Source organism: Nicotiana tabacum, chromosome 12, assembly GCF_000715075.1.
Source record: "Nicotiana tabacum cultivar K326 chromosome 12, ASM71507v2, whole genome shotgun sequence".
Lineage (NCBI taxonomy): Eukaryota > Viridiplantae > Streptophyta > Magnoliopsida > Solanales > Solanaceae > Nicotiana > Nicotiana tabacum.
Window position 1 is genome coordinate 105,260,957 of NC_134091.1, and position 20,229 is coordinate 105,281,185.

Below are 20,229 nucleotides of genomic sequence, written 5' to 3' on the forward strand. Positions count from 1 at the left end.
GTTGCCACTTCTACCAATATCAGTTGTAATAGCAACACGCCAATTTATATGAGTAAATAAGTAACGCAAATATTGTTCATATTCATGTTTATATTTATAAATATCGCTCTTTACGGTTGTGCGAGGAAAATATTTATAAGTAGGATTAATTATTTTTTTAATATAATGTACAAAGTTAGGGTGAGAAGGAAAACTATAGGGTAAGCACATAACAATAACCAATTTTGTCAATTCTTCCCGATCTTTTTTTGGATCATAATATAAAATACCACTAGTAACAGTGTTAATTTTTGACTATTTGACCCGGTACTAGGGTCAGCCTTACTAGGAGTAGATGTACACTTGTCCCCTCGGCCAAATCTTTGGAACGAAGATATTTGACTTTATCTTGAGGGTGTATCAATATGTGTCTAGCCAAAGTTCCCGTCCTCCCACCCACCCCATCACACGATCCAAAATATTAAAAAGCTAACTCCTTGCCATAAGTTTTACACTTAGCCTTATTTTGTGGAATAAGTTGAATAAAAAATGGCCAAACAAGAGATGTTTCCGTCCGTTTGGTACTTTGTCTAGAAAAAGTAGGGACATTAACAAAAGTATGAGACATGGCATAATTTGTATTATCACTAGTTGGGTTAACTTCAGGAGCAGGACTAGTGGGTGTATCGTCATCCGGTTGAGTTTCATCAAAATCTATTTCCTCCTCATCATTTTCATCAATAATTGGATTAGAATAAAGAGCATTCATTAATTCATGGTCTAATTGTTCACCAGTTCCAACATTATGGCAAAATTGACTCTTAGTAAATTATAATAAACTATAATCGCTATCAAGAATAGTAGGTGTGGGACAGATATGGGGTTTGGGTCGGGGAGTCGGGGGCAGTGGAGGAGGAACAAATTGGCCACTAAATTCTCCACTCTTGGATTTTTCCTTATTTTTACCAAAACGTTTTTTAAGGAAGCCATCTTAATTAATCAAATAATAAAAGATAAATAAAACAAACAAAACTATAATATTAAAAATTATGAGTTGGAATGAGTTTACCGAATTGACGAACAACTTGCTGAAAATTAATTATTGTTGAAGACTTGAAGACTTCAATTCACCAATTTCATATTTTTTTTTTTTGCAAATTGTAACAATAAAGTAAGCAATAGTAGTAATTATAGAAGAAAATCAGAGAGAGATTGATGGTTTTGTGAGAAAAATGAAAGAATGAGGGGGGTATTTATAGTTGAAAATAGGGAAAAAGTGTAATTATAAAAAGTTTAGGGTTAAAACAAAGTTGGGAGGGGTGGGGGAGTTAAATGGCTATTTTGTAAATAGCCAACGACTATTTTTTAAAGGCCAACAACCAGATTTTTCAAAGCCCAACGAGTAAGTTTTTTTTTTGTTTTTGAATTTTGACCGTTGGGACCGTTTGAGCCCGCCAAGGACCGGTCCGGTCTCGGTCCCAAACGGTCCCGAGCCTAGCGGTCTTAAAGTGAAGAACCAGCCCGGAAGATCGGACTAGGCCCAGTCCACTGTTCTAACTGGTTCAGGCCCGTTTAGTCCCAAATGACCGTTTGGTCCGCGGACCCTGGCCGATCCCGGTCCTGGACCGGCCCACTTGCCACCCTTATCATCAACAATCATTGAAATTAGGTAAAACCCTACATTACTGATGTACTTCTATTTATACCATTAGCTAAATAATGAATTTGAACCCAATTCCAAGTACTTTAAATTAATAATGCGCGCCTTAATAAAAGCCCAAACATAACATAACAGAATGAAACACAAACCTAGTGGGCATGTGGGACCAATGATTTATAGAGAAAGGTATCATTGGATTAAACCATTCGTTTATGTAAGCTTTTCGACAAGAGTGGGTTGCTCTAGTGGCGAGTACCCTCAACTTCCAACCAAGAGGTTATGAGTTTGAGTCACCCCAAGAGCAAGGTGGAGAGTTCTCTTAGAGGGAGGGAGCCGAGAATCTATCGGAATCAGCCTCTCTACCCCAGGGTAGGGGTAATGTCTGCGTACACACTACCCTCCCCAGACCCCACTAGTGAGATTATACTGGATTATTGTTGTTGTTGTTGTTGTTATTGTTTACGTAAGCTTTTCAAGTTTCAAACAAATTCATAGGTGGCTAGTCTCTTAAACATTCAATTTAGAGCGAACCAAGGAAAACCCACACATAGTCGTATCTAACTTAAAACGAGATCCTTTAATTTGCTAAGCACAATTATTGCCACGTAGTCAATTCCAGATTCAAAAATATTTATAAAAAACTAGTTAACTCACTCACGCTTCGCGCGGTGAGATATAATCTTTTCTTTTTAATGGCAAGAAATTAGGTTGTGCTTGAAAGAAATCTTCTCAATTGGAATAGTAGTTGACACACCTTTGTTTTTCTTGAAAAACAATATGTAATGTATGTCCTATTGCGTCGTCTTCCTACTTAAATATTATTCACAAATAATAGTAATATTTATTGTAAATAATATTAAGTATTAACTTTATATCTCCTATGAGATTTTAAAATAAGTGGGGAAAAAAGGTTGATACATCCAATCAATTTCGTAATGATGTTAGTAATCGTGAACTTTGAAACTTCCCAAATAAAATGGGAATGAAGACTTGAAAATATAACCTTTATAACTGTATAGGGTAATATGCTATGACAAGTGGTTGCTGAAAAGATTGACACGTGAAACCGAAGGCAATTATCCTGTTTGGTACCAGAAGGAAGGACACTCATAAAAGGTAATAAATACCCTTCGCCCGACGGCATTAATGAAGAACATTCAACATTGAGTGCTCTGCTCGTTACAAAGAATTTGTCATTTATGCTCATCGTTACATCTCCATCAATGGCCCTCATAATTGATATTAAAGAAGGGCACGATCCTAGGACCTTGTTCCCTAGACATAACTATAAATAGTGATCTCTGTTATCATTATAAAGGACACGAATTTTCTGGCAAACTGATACTATAATCTATACTAAGCTCTATACAACTTTGTCTTCTTATTTTTTGTTCTTATTATTGTTGCGCCCGGAATTACTACTTCTGCTATTTCATCTTCACATCATGGCTAAGTATTACATATTTCTTTAATTATTTCATTATTTCAGGATCGAATTAATTCACTTGTCTAGAAATCACGTATAAATTTAATTGTACCGTTTTATGGGTAAATAGTTTGGTGCCCACTGTGGGGCCTAGACATCGGTGTAATTAAGTTGATCCTTGCCTTTTTTACTGACATGTTTTGATTATTTGTCTTAGAACAATTCATAAGAAAATGTCAGATAATGGTGTTAACAACACATACAATCCTAAGGTTCGAGGAGACTAACCTCATTTCGAGGATTCAATCAGTGACATCTATAATGAGGGGAACGATGCCACGCCGGTCCACGACAGGTGATACCCGCGACATGTTCGCGAGGCAACTCTCGATGATGCTGAAGAGGAACATGTTGTTGATGCGGTAAGGGTCCTACAAGAGCAACAAACAATCATTCTAGGCCACCTCACACGACATGATAAGGTTATGACATAGTTGAAGTAGGCGTTGTCGGGGACTTCCAATAACGCAAATAGGCGAGATCCAGTTCTTCTCGGTGCTCCCGTAAATCAAATAACACAGAAGGTCGATAACAACACCCCAAGGGGCGAGGTTGGTTTCGATGGAGCTGGGGGGAGTGGATCCGGCCCCAATAATGAAAATAATCCCTTCAAGAATGAACTTTTATGGTTTATGAGAGAAGTGAACGCACGCATGAACCAAATCCTTGGCGCACCACCGATGCTGAAAGGACCGGACTCAAAGAAGTATACTCAGTTATCGTATAAACCAAGTGCCTCACCAGAATTAATCCCAAAGCAGTTTAAAATGGCCGACGTGCCAAAGTATGACGGGACTTCAGACCCTCAGAAAACCTATACAATAGCGGTGAAAGGGAATGATTTAGCTCCTCACAAGATTGAATCTGTTTTGCTAAAAGTTTTTGGAGAAACTCTCACGAAGGGAGCCTTGACGCGGTATTCACTGTTACCCGAAAATTCCATAGATTCCTTTGAGATTCTCGCGAATTCTTTTATTAAGGCTCATGGTGGGGCTAGAAAGGTGCAGGCATGAATGTCCAACATACTGAGAATTGCACAAGGAGAATCCGAGTTGCTGCGTGAGTTTGTTACCCGGTTCCAAAAGGAGAGGATGTTGTTCCCGGCTGTTCCGGACGAATGGGCAGCTGAAGCATTCACCAAGGGATTGAATCCGAGAAGTTCATATGCTTCCCAGAAATTGAAGGAAAGTTTGCTCGAGTTCCAAGCAACGACTTGGGCGGATATCCACAATCGGTACGAGTCGAAGATAAGGATCAAAGATGATCAAGTTGGTTTCCCGTCGTCAGAAAGGGATGGAAGAAGAACAAAGAAAAATCAAAAGACGACTTCTACACGGACATACGGTCTTTGAGGGGACGGTTTTTGCCCTACGAACGGACCGAAGGCTGCGATAAAAGTTTCCGATCAGCAGATGGATTCGCTAACGATAGGAGGTCTGATCGTGGTCGGAATAATAGATCATTGCAGGACAAGGAAGCGTCAGGTACGCTGGATCCTTCCTACCCCAGGCAATCAGAGTACAATTTCAATGTCAGCATAGTAGAATTGGTCTCAGCTATGAGAAATATCAAAGAAGCACGATTTTCGAAGATAATGAGATCTGATCCCAGCTAGAGAGATCCAACTTATGGTGTAAATACCACATAACGAATGGACACCGAACTGGGGACTGCCGACATCTCCGGGAAGAAGTGGTGACTCTATTGAAGAATGGACATCCTAGAGAATTCTTGAGTGACCGAGCTAAGAACAACTATGTTCGCAACCGAGACAATGCGGAACCCTCTAAATCAGGGGAAGATCTCCCGTGCCAGATGATTAACATGATCTTGGGGGGGGGGGGGGGGAGATCAACGGGGTCACCTTCTAGGCAGTAAAAAAGATGAAAGTATCGATTACCCATAGCAATAGATTCCAGAACGTTGCTAAAGACGACATCACTTTCATGGAGGAGGACCCAGATGGATTGTTGCTACCATATAATGATGCACTGGTAATTTCTTTAAATGTGCTAGACTATAAAATTAAACGTGTTCTAGTAGATCCAAATTGTACGGTCTGCACAACCCAGTCTTCGGTCGCACTTGCAATTGTGCGGACCGCACTTCCACACCCTGCACTCTGATTTTACACTATGATCACTGTCTGTGTTCAATTGAATTACATCTGACTTCTCCTGTTGCTTGTTATAGAAAATGGTCAGATCTCGAGGTTGTGGTGACACGTCAAAGGGGATGGGTGAGCCTTCTAGAGGCAGAGTCAAAAGCAATTTACCCCTCGCCCTCCATAGGGTAATCAGCAAGAAAGCCACAGTAGGCCGAGGAAGACAGCCCGAGCCCTCCGAATCTAGTTCATATGCCCCATATCGGGAAGCATCAGAGGGCGACTCAAAGCAAGGGAAGCCTGCGGTTCAATCACCCCCACAACAACCGTAGGGAAGGTACCAACGTAGAGACGAACCTTCCTCCTCACGTAGCACTTACGAGGGTTTGGAGAGTGCAAGTAAGGCTTTAGAGCCCTCTTCTACACATGCACCTGAAGCACCAACAACTGTTGTGGGTGATATTCCGGATGATGGCAGAGGAGGTGATACCACAATTGTCGGCCTTGAGAGGTCGAAGAAGAAAGAGGTCTGGAGGACCGGTTTGTGAGTCTGGCTGCCTTCACTAGTTTTCGTGAGTGGTGGCCGGTGAGATCACTCACTCTTGAGCGACAATTCCAACTCAGAGATCTTGACAAGTACAATCCAGAAGTGTTGAGGCAATTCCGAGAGAGAAAGGGATAGATGTGGTTGACCCAGTCAGTTGTGGATGCAAAGGAATACTTGGTCTGGGAGTTCTATGCCAATGTGGCACATATCAAGAAAGGGACCAAAGTTACAAAAGTGAGAAATTTGAAGGTGCAGTTCGACCAGATCACACTGAACCCCTACTTGGGGTTTGAGGATGTAGAGCCAGTGCAGTACTTGAAAAAACTGGCGATGGGACATGCAGTTCGCCCTTGGCTAGATGAGCTTCTTGCAGCCCCAGGGGCACCACAACCATGGATCACAGCAGGGGTTCCTATTCAGTGGAACACCCTAAATTTGAAGGCGAAGGGATGACAGACCTTCGTATGCAGCAAACTAGACCCGTGCCAAAATAAGACAAACTTTCCTATTCCACGGGCTGTTCTAGTCGGCTCTATTATGGCCGGGTACCCGATCAATGTGGGTGTCGTGATGTCGGGCAACATGTTAGTGGTCGCCAGGCAGGCTGATACTTCCTACTCGTACCCCAACACCATCACTAATTACCTTACCGATGCATAGGTAGAACCTAGAGACTATGGCACAAAGGTTTAGGCAAAGAAGCCATTCTCTTGGTATTCTCTAATGGATGCACACAACCCCAAGAGAAAGGGTCAGCCGACTACCACCGTAGGCCATTCTGATGAGTCATCGGTGGTGGGTACAGAGACAACTGATATACCATCCACTTCAGCAGAGCCTTCTACCAGTGTAGCTGCCATTCCTCCACCTTCAGCCTCAGTACCTCCCTCCTCAGCTTTGAAGTCGGTACCGATGCCATCTTCTCCACTCTCTATGTTGTGAGTCTCCCAGACACTAGTGAGCCTCAAAACTGGATGAAGACAACTACTACAAAGGTGACTGACATATCCAGTCAGGTTGTAGCACAGTCATCCTCTCTGGCACCACAGATTCCTCCCACAGTCGAAGAAACATTGAAGAAGATACTAGACAACCAGAACACTATCATGGCTACTCTGGTAGAACATGGGTCAGTGATTGAAGAATTGGGCAAATAAGTAAAGAATATGTAGAAGTCACAGTCTTCGAAGAAATCGGTGGATAATCTTCAGCGACAGGTCACCAAGCTTGCAGCAACCAGAGACATTCCATTCGATGTGTTTATAGACCTGCACCACCCAAGCACAGTTCCCACCACAACATCTAGCCAGTCTAAGGATCCAGAACTTGCTGCTAACACTGCTGAGGCAGTCCGTCAAATGTTCACCAACCCAGCTACTCCCGGACTTGAAGATGATGAGATCCAATTAGAGACTGAAGTCGGTGCCACTGCTGGGGATACAGAGATGTCCACAAAGCCATAGAGAGTTTTCTTCACTCTCACTCTTCTTATACTCTTATTAAATTAAGCATTGGGGACAATGTTTATTTTTATTCCGGGGGGAGGGAGGGAGGGGGGGAGTTTCTTTGGCATTTTGATGATTCTAATGATGTATTTTGATAACTATGAGACAAATTAGCTTGTAATTAAATTAGTAATATTTTCTCCTTACTTCTTGTTATGTATATATTCTCTCTTATCCCTCTTATGTATATTCGTTTAGCTTTTAATAGCTTTTTGCTTTATTAAATTCTTTATCTTTATGTTTGTCTTCTTTTTGACTTGGCAGATTCTTTTTTATTTTCTTTTTGAAGTAGTAGTTTTTTTTGCTTTAATAGATTCTTTTTATGTTTTAGTGGTTAATAAGCCTTTGGTTTTATTAATGTCGCGGTTCTTTCCAAATGTGATTTTTTGTGTGAACTTGGTGACTATTCCCAATGATGGATGGTATGTCAACCTTCTTAAGGGATTGAGTCCGTTGTTGGTAGTTGGGTGATAATAGTAGTAATAATGAATAAAAAGACCTAATTGAGTCATGCTCGAAGAGTCAAACATGCTTCACTTGGTACCAATACACTTAACTACGTGCTTATGGTTAAAAATAAGTTTGTTGGAAAGAAATAGCTCTAGTTAGTGATCTTTTGACTCTTGTGTTGACTTAGGCAATCATCAAGTGGTTTAGTAGAACTATAGTGATTCTCAATTTTGAATATGGTCGTTGTGGGCCCTCGACTGTATCCTCTTTAACAATCCAGCTGCATGAGAGGTGAGATGTTATTTTTGCCAATCCAAGTACCTGTGCAAATGGTCTAGAACTTCCCCGAATGTGTTTCTAGGCAAAATTTTAAGTTTTGCTTGCTTGAGAATTGATTGTAGGCTCTCATTGACCCGCTTGAAATTTTTCATGGCCCACCAATGTTGTTATCCCTAGTCAACCCAATTGAGCCTAAAAACTTTTTCATTTGATAACCACGTTACAAGCCTTTACCTATCTTATTGTGACCCTCTCTTGGCACCCGATCTTTCCTTAATACTCTTGTGAAATAATTGGCTAAAAACGTAAGTATGGGGAAAAGGCGAGGAGTTTGAAAAAGGTATCAAGACAAAAGAGAAAAGAATTGAGGAAAAGGAAAGGCAAGAAAAAGAAAGAACAAAAAGAAAAATGCAAAAAGAAAGTGAATGCGTTGAAAAGTTGAAGGGATTAAAAGAAAAGTAATGATGCGAAGCATGGAAAAAAAGCAAGGAAGGAGAAAATGAATATCATGACCAAGAAGAGTGATGTTAAGTCTCTCTAGTTCCCTTAAGGAAAATAAAATGCCTCAAAGAGTTGGCAAAAATATGAGCCTATAAAAGAAAATGGAGTGCTTAAGGAAAGGTAAACTCGTTTTATCATAGCTTATCCAACCTTAGTCCAAAAGCCTTCATTGCATCCTGAAAAAGCCCTACGTGATTTCAAGCCCAGTGATCTTACTTTAGTGGTGATTTACATGAGGGGCAAGCCTATGGTACTTAAAGCCGTACTTGCGACATTCTTTTGAGAGAGATGATTGAACCTTTCACAAATCTTTGAATTGAGTGTTATATTCTTAAGTGAGATAGGAAAACGGAGAGTAGAGGAGGAGGAGTTTGGGATCCGCAATGACCTACATGAAAGAGCTAGCTTCCTCGATGAATAAAGTCAACTCTTGATGCTCAAGTGTCACATTAGAACCATTCGCGCTTAAACGTTTAACTTGTTGCCTTGTGGATAATGCATAAGTATCGTAGGTAATTGTTGGTCCCAATTGATCTGTGATTGATTCACCTTTGATTAGCTGGAATGTCTCTTAACTTGTGGAGGATGGAACTACTTTATTTGCTCGAGGACAAGCAAAAGCTTAAGTTTGGGGAGTTGATAAGTGGGGATTTTGACTACTTATTAGCAACTTTTAGCTTTCGTTTTAGTCCAAAAATGCTTAATTGTGTTCCCAAAAACTGATGAAATATACTTAATTGCAGGAATATTGGAAGATAAGCCCTCGAGATGAAATCCAACTCAAGAAGAAGTAATCTGAACTCAAGGACAAAATCAGGTACAAAAGATCAAAGTGCGGACCACAGAATATCATCTGCGGTCGCAGCTCGTGAAGCAATTCCATCAGAGAATGTTGCAAGATGCGGACCGCACACGAATTGTGCCTCCGAAGAAGCTGGGTTAGAGCAAAAGTTCAGAGAACCTACACCTCCAGTCTAACACAAGTGCGGACCGCAAAATTATTGTGCGGCCGCAGAAGAAGAGCTATGCGGCCGCACAATTCCATGTGCGGACCACATAAGAACAAAGTGTGGCCGCAAACATTATTATGTGGACTGCAGAAAGAGGGCAGTGCGGCCGCACTTCATATTATGCGGCCACAGATTTTCAACCTTTTCAAGCTAAAGCAAATTCGATCGCACATGGAATTGTGCGGCCGCAGAACCTCCGAAAGGGCATTTTTATCCAAAAATTTCAGCTTTGTATAAATAGAAGAGTTTTACTTTTTTAGGTCAACGTCTGACATCAACTGCTATAGTAGATGATTTCTTTTACTTTTTTTAGTAGTTTTTGCTATTTTGAGCTTTTTGAATATTGATTGCATCATTTTAATTATCAATATGGGTTTAATTATCATTTCTTCTCCTGTTTCTTCTAGTTTAAGTGAGTAGCTAAATTTTTGCTAGGGTTGTGACTCAACCCTAGTGTGTAAACTTACTGAATGTTTGATTTATTTCTTGTTTATGGTTGGGTATTTATTATCTAGCCTTGTTCTTATTTTTATTTGAAGAATTAATGGTTGCAAACATTAATTCATGTCTATTTGACTTAGTCTCTACTTGAGAAAGAGAGACTTAGTTTAGAAAAAGTTGGCTAGCAAGAAATTGGGTCAATCGATAGATTGATAAGCCCAATTAAAGAGTTAAACCTAGAGATAGTAAAATCCGACTTGAGCTTCTTATCACCTATTTTGTTCAATACCCATTTGGACTTGAGAAAGACAAATTGGGCAAAATCACTCTCTCACCGACAGGTATTGAGTGAGTACTTGAGTGTTGATAGCTATAATATACCCCGACCAATAAAACAAGCTTTAAAGTTTACAACCCATTAGGCCAACATATGTGAAGGTCATAGCCCTATGCCTTTTATATCATTTGGAAAACAACCAAAATAATTTTCTAGTTTCATTCTTTGAATCGCAATCGTAGTTTATTTTAAATTTTTAAACAAAACCAAATATTGTGGAAGTGCAAATTTAGATATACAAACTCACGCACTAAGATATATACTACTAACACCCATTCATATAGCTCCCTGTAGAATCTGACCCCGACTCTTGTTGGGTATTACTATTGCATCGACCGTTTTCATAACCTCAAAGAGAGGAGTAAAATTGGAGGAGATCATCTGCCAGTTACAAAGAATTTGTTATTTATGCTCACCGTTACATCTCCATCAATGGCCCTCATAATTGACATTAAAGAAGGGCACGATCCTAGGACCTTGTTCCGTAGATGTAGCTATAAATAGTGATCTCTGTTATCATTTTAAAGGACACGAATTTTCTGGCAAACTGATACTATAATCTATACTAAGCTCTATACAACTTTGTCTTCTTATTTTTTGTTCTTATTATTGTTGCTCCCAGAATTACTACTTCTGCTATTTCATCTTCACATCAAGGCTAAGTATTACATATTTATTCAATTGTTTCATTATTTCAGGATCGAATTAATTCGCTTGTCTAGAAATCACGTATAAATTCAACTATATCATTTTACGGGTAAACAATAACCTTGTAACATTTATAACAAATAGTCATCGCTCACCTTTCCATTCTTCGCTTCACTCTTCATAGATCCAAAATTGATCACTTTCTTTCTCGAGTTAGATCAATATATTCATGTAACAAATTGCAATTGCATTCGAAACGTCATTATGCATGAGTAATATATAGTACATGTTTCTAAACATCCTGAATCTGAATAGGTCACGACTCATGAATGTACATGCTTGTGAAATTAAATACATATAGAGGGAGAAGGCAGAGAAAGCGTGGAGTGTTTACCTATGTCAATGTATGGTAGAGAGGAAGAGGATAGTTGAAAATGGCTTTGGAGTTTCTGTTTTTATTTTATGCTGATGTCAAAACCCGCTATATCATATGATTCAAAATAATGGAATGAGAAATCACATTAAACCCTCAATTGAGGATTAGAATATATATGGAGTATAAATACAACAAATATGGAAAAATTGGAAGAAAGAACCAAACCTTTCAGCAAAATGATCATAGTTCATAGCCACCTCCTACTCTACTTTGATTCTCCTTTCTTAGACCAAACATTAGATACATTGCAAAGAATAATTCTTTTCAATAACAAAACATTAATTAAAGTGCTCTCAATTATACTACAAAGAATACAGTTATGTAAGAGACTCAAAGAGGAGTCATGTAAGAGAAATCAGTGATGGGACCAACACCAAAGAAGTGCCTTTAACTTTTGTCCTGACGATGGTTGGACTTTCTGGTGGATAGCAAAAGGACTTTCTGGTGGATAACTTTTGTCCTGATTCTTATTGAATGAGGAGTATGAGAGGAATATACACGTGTTGAGTAAAACCTTTTGAGGAATTAGTAACGGTAAAATTATATTTATTGGATCATTACGATATATTAAGTGATTTTAATTTGAAAAATGGGAAGAATGATAGATTTGTGGGAAGATATACTACATTCTGACCAAGAGAAAAAGATACTACATAGGAAGGGAACATGAACGTACGTGTTCATGTCTCTTCATGTTTTATTTTATTCAATGTCTTCCCTTTAATTGTCATTATATTTAAGACACTTTAAATTTTTTAAAAATCAAATAAACAAAGGATTAAGAGAAAAACCCAAAAATATGGAAGATATATGATTTTCCTAGTCACTGAGAGCACCACGTCCATCAGATTCATTCTCCAATAGTCAACATATTAATAATTACTCAGTTTGCAGAATAAGTGTATAATATGTTGCATTACATGCTCAAAGAGTTCAGCTATCAAAAGTGGATGACTCAGCACTGTTATAGTCTTCGTTATTCTAACATTAGCAGCATCAACCTGCATATGTAGGCAGAGAAGATTGTGTAAGGTCAACAGTAAAAGAATAAGAGTAAAAAATTTTCCTTCCGTGTTTCAAGAGCCTATGCTGACAATTTCTTTTTCTGATTATGTTTGGCCAAGAATCATGTCAGTCAAATTCGTCATTCTCTAACTATTTGGCCTTAAATATATTATGAATGTTGAATATACCAATATTAAAAATAGTAGGAAAATGACAACACATTGTTCAACCAATTAACATGTCCGTTAAAAGACTATTCTGCGGCGCAACCTATTAAAGACAGCACAACGTTTGTTTGTGAAAAATGCTTCTTGAAGTTCTAGTTGATTGAAATTTTAAAATAGAGAGGGAAGACATAGACAGAATAAACCTAGTATTGTCTGTCCTGAGATAAACTTCGAGTGATTACTCGTGTTCTTGTTGAATGTTTCCTTCGTCTAGATGGAAGTACCTATATACATATATAGATTGTTAAGCTTTGATTCACTTATCCCAAAATACCAATCACATCTTTGTTTTTACTCTTATTGAGGAACTGACACTCTTTTAACACTTTAAAATTTTAGGTGACGTCATTTGGCAGGAAAAATAAAAGAAGATATCTTTATATAATAAAGTGGAGAAGTAAATTGATCATATAACACAAAGATAATCAGTAGTATGCCAGCAATTTATAGAAGATGCATTACAAAGAGTTGAAGTAATGTATCTTAATGTTTTTCAATTAAGAAAATAAACTAAGAGAACAGAGCATGAGGGAGAACAAAAAACACAAGATATGTTGAATCTGATGCCATATTTGCTGAAGAAGGAAGACAAAGAAGGATTGAATTGGGCCGGGTGAAAAGGAAGAAAATAAACCCAATTCCTGGCTTGTGAATAGTGCCACATCACCTCCCTTTGTCCCTCAATTATATATATATATATATATATATATATATATATATATATATATATATATATATATATATATATATATATATAAATTTTTATGTATCTCAATTTTTAATTGAAGTGGCATCATTTCTAGTGTTTATAAAAGTGAAGCTTAATCAAGTCTTTAACATATACTTTTATTAGTTCTTAATCCGAACTCTGTTTCTTTATTAAAAATAACTTTATACTTATTCTTTTTTCTTAAGTACTAAAATTTTTAGTGTTTGCTAACCGACACAAACTATAGTTTGTTTTAACCTTTTATACCTTTAATATTAGTAAGCAATAAGATAGATAAGGTTCCCGTCATACCTCTCGGGAGTCCTTAAGCCACTGGCCTGGGTCACCATACTGGTGATAATTTCATCAATATTCAATTATCTGCACTAATTAAAGTCTCAAGCAATATGTATATATTTTCATTATATATATCTAAATATCTTTTGACATAATAGCTTCACTATCATATTATAAGAATACAGCTTGTCGCCACAACTCTATATCTAATAATAGATTATTCAGCCATTATATCTCTTTAGCGGTTAAAACAATAAAAACATTTTTCCATTGTGAAATGAATAGTGCACTAGTTATCCTTTTGTGTTGCACTTGTTATCCATCGCCTTACTATATTTTTAATATTAAAGAACGATACCTCTCCAATTATCATTTATCACTACTTGAATTAAAAATATATTTTGATAGTTTTAAAAACAACAACGATAATATTATCCTAGTGCAATGTATATCATACATTAAAGTTTCAATTGCACTAGGATAATATAGAGATATAATCTATATCTCTATATTATACTATTTATATTATTAAAAAAGCATGAGTACAATATTGATCGACACAAATATCTTTTGAAAATTAAATTATCTCTTCAATACAGTGTGCAAAACTTAAAATCAACTGATTAGTTAAAAGTCAAGTAACTCTAGTCTTCCACATAAAAAGGAGTTGTAATTGACATCAATATACTTCCTCCGTTCACTTTTACTTGTCAAGTATTCTAAAAATAGATTATTTGTCATTTTCTCAAATCCATTAAAAATAAGCATCAATTAATATGAGGATCATGGTAAATTATGCACTTCATTTATTATTTCTTAAGGGGTGTGCAAATTCCATAGTGGACAAGTAAAAGTGAACGGAGGGAGTACTTAATACAATTCAGCGTGAGCTATAAATAGGGGTGGCAAACGGGCGGGTCAGATCGGATATGGACAAGTAAAAAATGGATAATGCAAAAAATAAAATTACTCGGCCCGACTCATATTTAATACAGATAAAAAAATAGGTTAACAGGCGGATAATATAGATATTATCCATGACTTCTTGAATATGATCACTTTTGAGAGAATTCTTAGTCTCCCAAACTTGAGAAATCCCCAATTTGAGGCTTTACAAATGTAAAAGTTAAACACATTAGTTATCCATTGGTTATCCATTTTCTAAGTGGATAATATGATTCTTATCCATATTTGACTCGTTTTTAAATAGTACATTATCTAACCCATTTTCTAATGGATAATATGGGTGGATAACTATTTTTTTAAACCATTTTGCCACAATTAGCTACAAACATTTATAACATTTAAAACAGAGTGAAAATTTCCAACTACCCTTTAAAGTCTTAATTGATAATGTACACAGTGTTTTAAAAGGTTTTCTTGGGACTCGCCTCGGGGTTCGCCCCAATGCGGGGCACTATGAAAATGCCTTGAGGCTCACGTGTGAGACTTAGTTCTGAGAGGCTTACGTCTCAAACGCTCGATTACGTGTCCGAACTAACGCTCAGGGCTCGCCTAATAGTTCCTAATACAAATCATATGTCAAATTTCCTAATTAGTACTGCCGACACTCAAAATTCTTTAACATATGAATGATTAAAATTCAATTCATCTATAAAGATATAAACATTGAAAGTAACTCAAAATAATGAGTCATGGTATTGCATATGTACTAGTTGAGAACATTGCGATGGCGAAAATCATTTAAATATTTTATCTAAAATAGATAGTCAAATTTATATCTTCACTTACTATAGGTTTTCATATCTTAGTTTTATGTCTATCAAAATTTTTACCATTTATTATTTTGGTATTTGCAAGCAAATTTATATTTACTCATAAGGAGTAATAATTTAAATTACATTCATGATGAAGTTTATCGATTTTAACCTTTTAGAGAGGTAAATTGTATAGTTTGATAATATTTTATGATAATTTTGTAAGAAAATATGCATAAGTTCTCCCCCGACATATAGCCAGATTTTCAAATATCCTATTAACCCCCTGAACCTTTTTAAAATGAAATAAATATATCCTTAATACTGGACAACTAGATTTCTGATGGAGAGTGTTGTGCACGCAATGCCAGCTAATATTTTTTTTTTCTTTTTCCCCTCCTTTTTTGTCTTATTATATTCCAGTTTTATGTACATGGACGTCGGTGAATGTGAAACTATTTTCCGATTTTTGAGCCGGAGAACGTGAATTAGTAAATGAAAATCGTAGTTCGAGCCAGAGTAGTATCGTTGAGTCGTCGCCGGCGATAATGGTGGAAAACTCGCCACCGGTAGTGATGTTGGACTCATTGTAGTTGGATCTCAGCCTTGGTGGATCCGGTAATTTATTTAGCAGCTGTATGGGCAGGGTTTTTTGGCAGAACCATCTGTTTTATGATTTTCAGATTGCCGGAGGAATCGACAGAGGTGTGACGCCGATGAATCATGTGTACTATTTGGAAGCTTTGCAACGAGCGTGTGCGATTTCTTCATATCAAAAAACGGTTGCTGGAAAACGGCGGAGTTTATTGTCGATGTTGGTGGAGGTGGCTCCGGCGAGTCGGATTCGTCGTCGGTGAAAAAGGAAAAAGAGACTTGATTTTAAAAAAATACAATTAGTCTAAGTTATAGTGAAAACTAATTAAGTCTAAAATAATGATATCATTTTCAATTAAAAATTGCTATTAAGTCTAAAATAATGATATCATTTTCTATTAAAAGTTGCTACTTCTATAAACTAATCAGCTAAACTTAAATTTTGTCTCTCACATGCTTTCAAGAGAGTGAATGCATTCTCCTTGCCACATCATCATTTAGGGTGTATCAATCAAACTGGGACAAAAGTACTTCTATGTGACTTTAAATTCAATAGTAATGAAATAGTGCAATAGGATATGGCCAGGTAACTCCATTTTTATGACGAAGATAGTACATCAAGAGCAACAAATTTAATGAAAAGGTCCATGATAGGTAAATAGTTTGTAAGGTTTATGCTTTTAAAGAGAACAAATATTTTCAAGAAAACCAGGAATTGGAAAAAACCAACAGAAAATTAACCCAAACAAACAAATAAATAAAAGAATTGGCTCGGACTCCGCTGTTTAAAAAGAAAGTAAAAAAAACAAATAGTATGAAAGACTATGAGCTGTCAAACTGTTTTTGGCAGGAGCAGTAAGGAGTGGCAGGGGAGACGAGCAGCATATGGATGTATTAAGCACTGTGTCAGCTCCAGGCTATTGATGAAGAAGCATAGCATTGCAAATAGATCTTTTCACCTTTCCTTCATTGAACTTCTCATCTGTATGTGTACTATGTGATTAAAAGATGGCAGTGAAGGGGGGAAACAAAATGCAGCAGCAGTGAGAATGAAATACAAGCTTAGAAAAACACACCCCTAGAAAAATTACATTTTTCCTCTGAAACCTCCTCTTCCAACAAATACAAGCTTCAATTAACCTTTGACCTGGACCCAGCATGGAGAATGAGAATGAAAAGATCATTGATATGAGAGGTCCACAGGTTAGAATCTTGCAGAATTTTGAAAATTTCAACTCTGATGAACAAGCATGGGAAAATGATCTCCTAATGCCTAAACTTCAACGCAACATTAGGCTGATTCTTGAACGGGCCCAAGCTAAAAGGCGTGACATAGAAAGTATTTTAAGAAATGAAATTGAGAAATTGGGTGAGTTGCAGAAGCTCCACGCTGAGGGAGTTAGCAAGAGAAGGAATCTTGATAATCTGAAAGTTATTTTAGCTGTATTAAAGCGCATAGAGAGTGCATCAGGTACCCTTACTCTTCACTCCCTCGCGAGCAAATTTGAGCAGTTGAGGGAAGATTACCTCATGGAGTTCTGGGAGCATGATTTTTCTGCCGTCGCATTTTCCCACGCTCACCCTCTGTTTGAGCAACTATTTGACGGATGGGATCCACTTCAAACTCCAACTCATGGGGTGGAGGTGGTTTCGTTGTGGAAGAATCTTCTTGACGATGGTGACCTTTACACTCACCTATTCATGGAAATTGTATTCCCTGCCTATATCAAAATTCTGCACCAATACCTGTCATGAGACCGACCCTACACTCATGGTTCGATTCTTGGACTCTTGGGAGAAACTCTTGCCCCAGCCGCCCGTCATATCATACCGAAGAAACAAGTGCGCCCCCCAACCGCCCGTCTGAGAGGAACTCCCCCCTTTTTCCTCTAGTGGTGACACTTAATATGTTTAGTTACATTGTTTCCACTAGTGGTGACATATGTTTAGCAGCCGTCTGTGTTTTACATACTTCTTGTTGTTGTTTTAGTTCTTAATTTGTCGATTTAGTACTGTTGGTTTGACACAACAGCTTAGAGGCTTAGTACGCTTCATATGTTTAGCAACCCGTCTATATTTTACATATTTCTTCTTGTTCTTAATCGTTCTTCCTTTTCAATATGAAGAAGTACTAGTAGATTTGAGATGAATCTTTAAACAAATCTTGAAAGACAAAAACAAGGGTTAGTCTATAACAATCATACAACACCTTTTTACGAATTCAAATGAGAAACAAGAAAAGAACACACACGTACATATGGCATTAGAAAGAAAATCTACTAGACAGACTAGTAAAAATCTACTAGTACTTGTTCATATTGAAAAGGAAGAATGATTAACAATAACAAGAAATATGTAAAATAAAGAGGGGTTGCTAAACATATGAAGCGTACTAAGCCTCTAAGCTGTGGTGTCAAACCAACAGTACTAAATCGAAAATTAAGAACTAAAACAACAAGTACGATGTAAAATACATACGACTGCTAAACATATGTCACCATTAGTGGAAACAATGTAACTAAACATATTAACTAGTGGAAAAAGCGGGGTGTTCCTCTCAGACGGGCGGTTAGGGGGCACACTTGTTTCTTTGGTATGATATGACGGGCGGCTGGGGTAAGAGTTTCTCCCAAGAGTCTAAAAATCGAACCATGAGTGTAGGGTCGGTCTCATGACAGGTATTGGTGCAGAATTTTGATATGGCAGGGAATACAATTTCCATGAATAGGTGAGTGTAAAGGTCACCATCGTCAAGAAGATTCTTACACAATGGAACCATATCCACCCCATGAGTTGGAGTTTGAAGTAGATCCCTTCCGTCAAATAACGGGGGAAAATGCGAAGGCAAACAAATCATGCTCCAAGAACTCCATTAGATAATCTTCCTTCAACTGCTCAAATGTGCTCGCAAGGGAGTGAAGAGTAAGGGCACCTGATGCACTCTCTATACGCTCTAATACAACTAAAATTACTTTCAGATTATCAAGATTCCTTCTCTTGCTAACTCTCTCAGCATGGAGTTTCTACAACTCAACTAATTTCTCATATTTGTTTCTTAAAATATCTTCTATATTACGCTTTTTAGCTTGGGCCCGTTCAAGAATCAACCTAATGTTGCACTGAAGTTCTGGCATTAAGAGATCATTTTCCTATGCTTGTTCATCAGAGTTGAAAATTTCCAAATTCTGTAAGATTCTAACGTGTGGACCTCTCATAACAATGATCTTTTTATTCACATTCTCCATGCTGGGTCCAGGTCAAAGGTTGAAGCTTGTATTTCTCGGAAGAAGAGGTTTCAGAGGAAAAATATAATTTTTCTAGGGGTGTGTTTTTCTAAACTTGTATTTCATTCTCACGTACTGCTGCTGCATTTTGTTTCTCCCCTTCACTGCCATATTTTAATCACATAGTACAGACAGTGGCGGACCTACAGTTCTCCAAGGGTGGTCAGGCGTACACCCTTCGCCGGAAATTTGGGTGCGCCTGACCACCCTTGGAGAACAGTAGCTCCGCCACTGTCTGTACTATGTGATTAAAAGATGGCAGTGAAGGGGGAAAACAAAATGCAGCAGCAGTACGTGAGAATAAAATACAAGCTTAGAAAAACACATCCGTAGAAAATTACATTTTTCCTCTAAAATCTCTACTTCCCAGAAATACAAGCTTCAACCTTTGACCTGGACCCAACATGGAGAATGTGAATGAAAAGATCATTGATATGAGAGGTCCACATGTTAGAATCTTGCAGAATTTGGAAAATTTCAACTCTAATGAACAAGCATGGGAAAATGATTTCCTAATGCCTGAACTTCAACGCAACATTAGGCTGATTCTTGAACGGCCCCAAGCTAAAAAGCGTAACATAGAAGATATTTTAAGAAATGAATATGAGAAATTGGTAGAGTTGTAGAAGCTCCACGCTGAGGGAGTTAGCAAGAGAAGGAATCTTGATAATCTGAAAGTAATTTTAGTTGTATTAGAGCGTATAGAGAGTGCATCAGGTGCCCTTACTCTTCACTTCCTCGCGAGCACATTTGAGCAGTTGAAGGAAGATTACCTAATGGAGTTCTTGGAGCATGATTTGTTTGTCGTCGTATTTTACCCCGCTATTTGACGGATGGGATCCCCTTCAAACTCCAACTCATAAGGTGGACGTGGTTTCATTGTGGAAGAATCTTCTTGACGATGGTGACTTTTACACTCACCTATTTATGGAAATTGTATTCCCTGCCATATCAAAATTCTGCACCAATACCTGTCATGAGACCGACCCTACACTCATGGTTCGATTTTTAG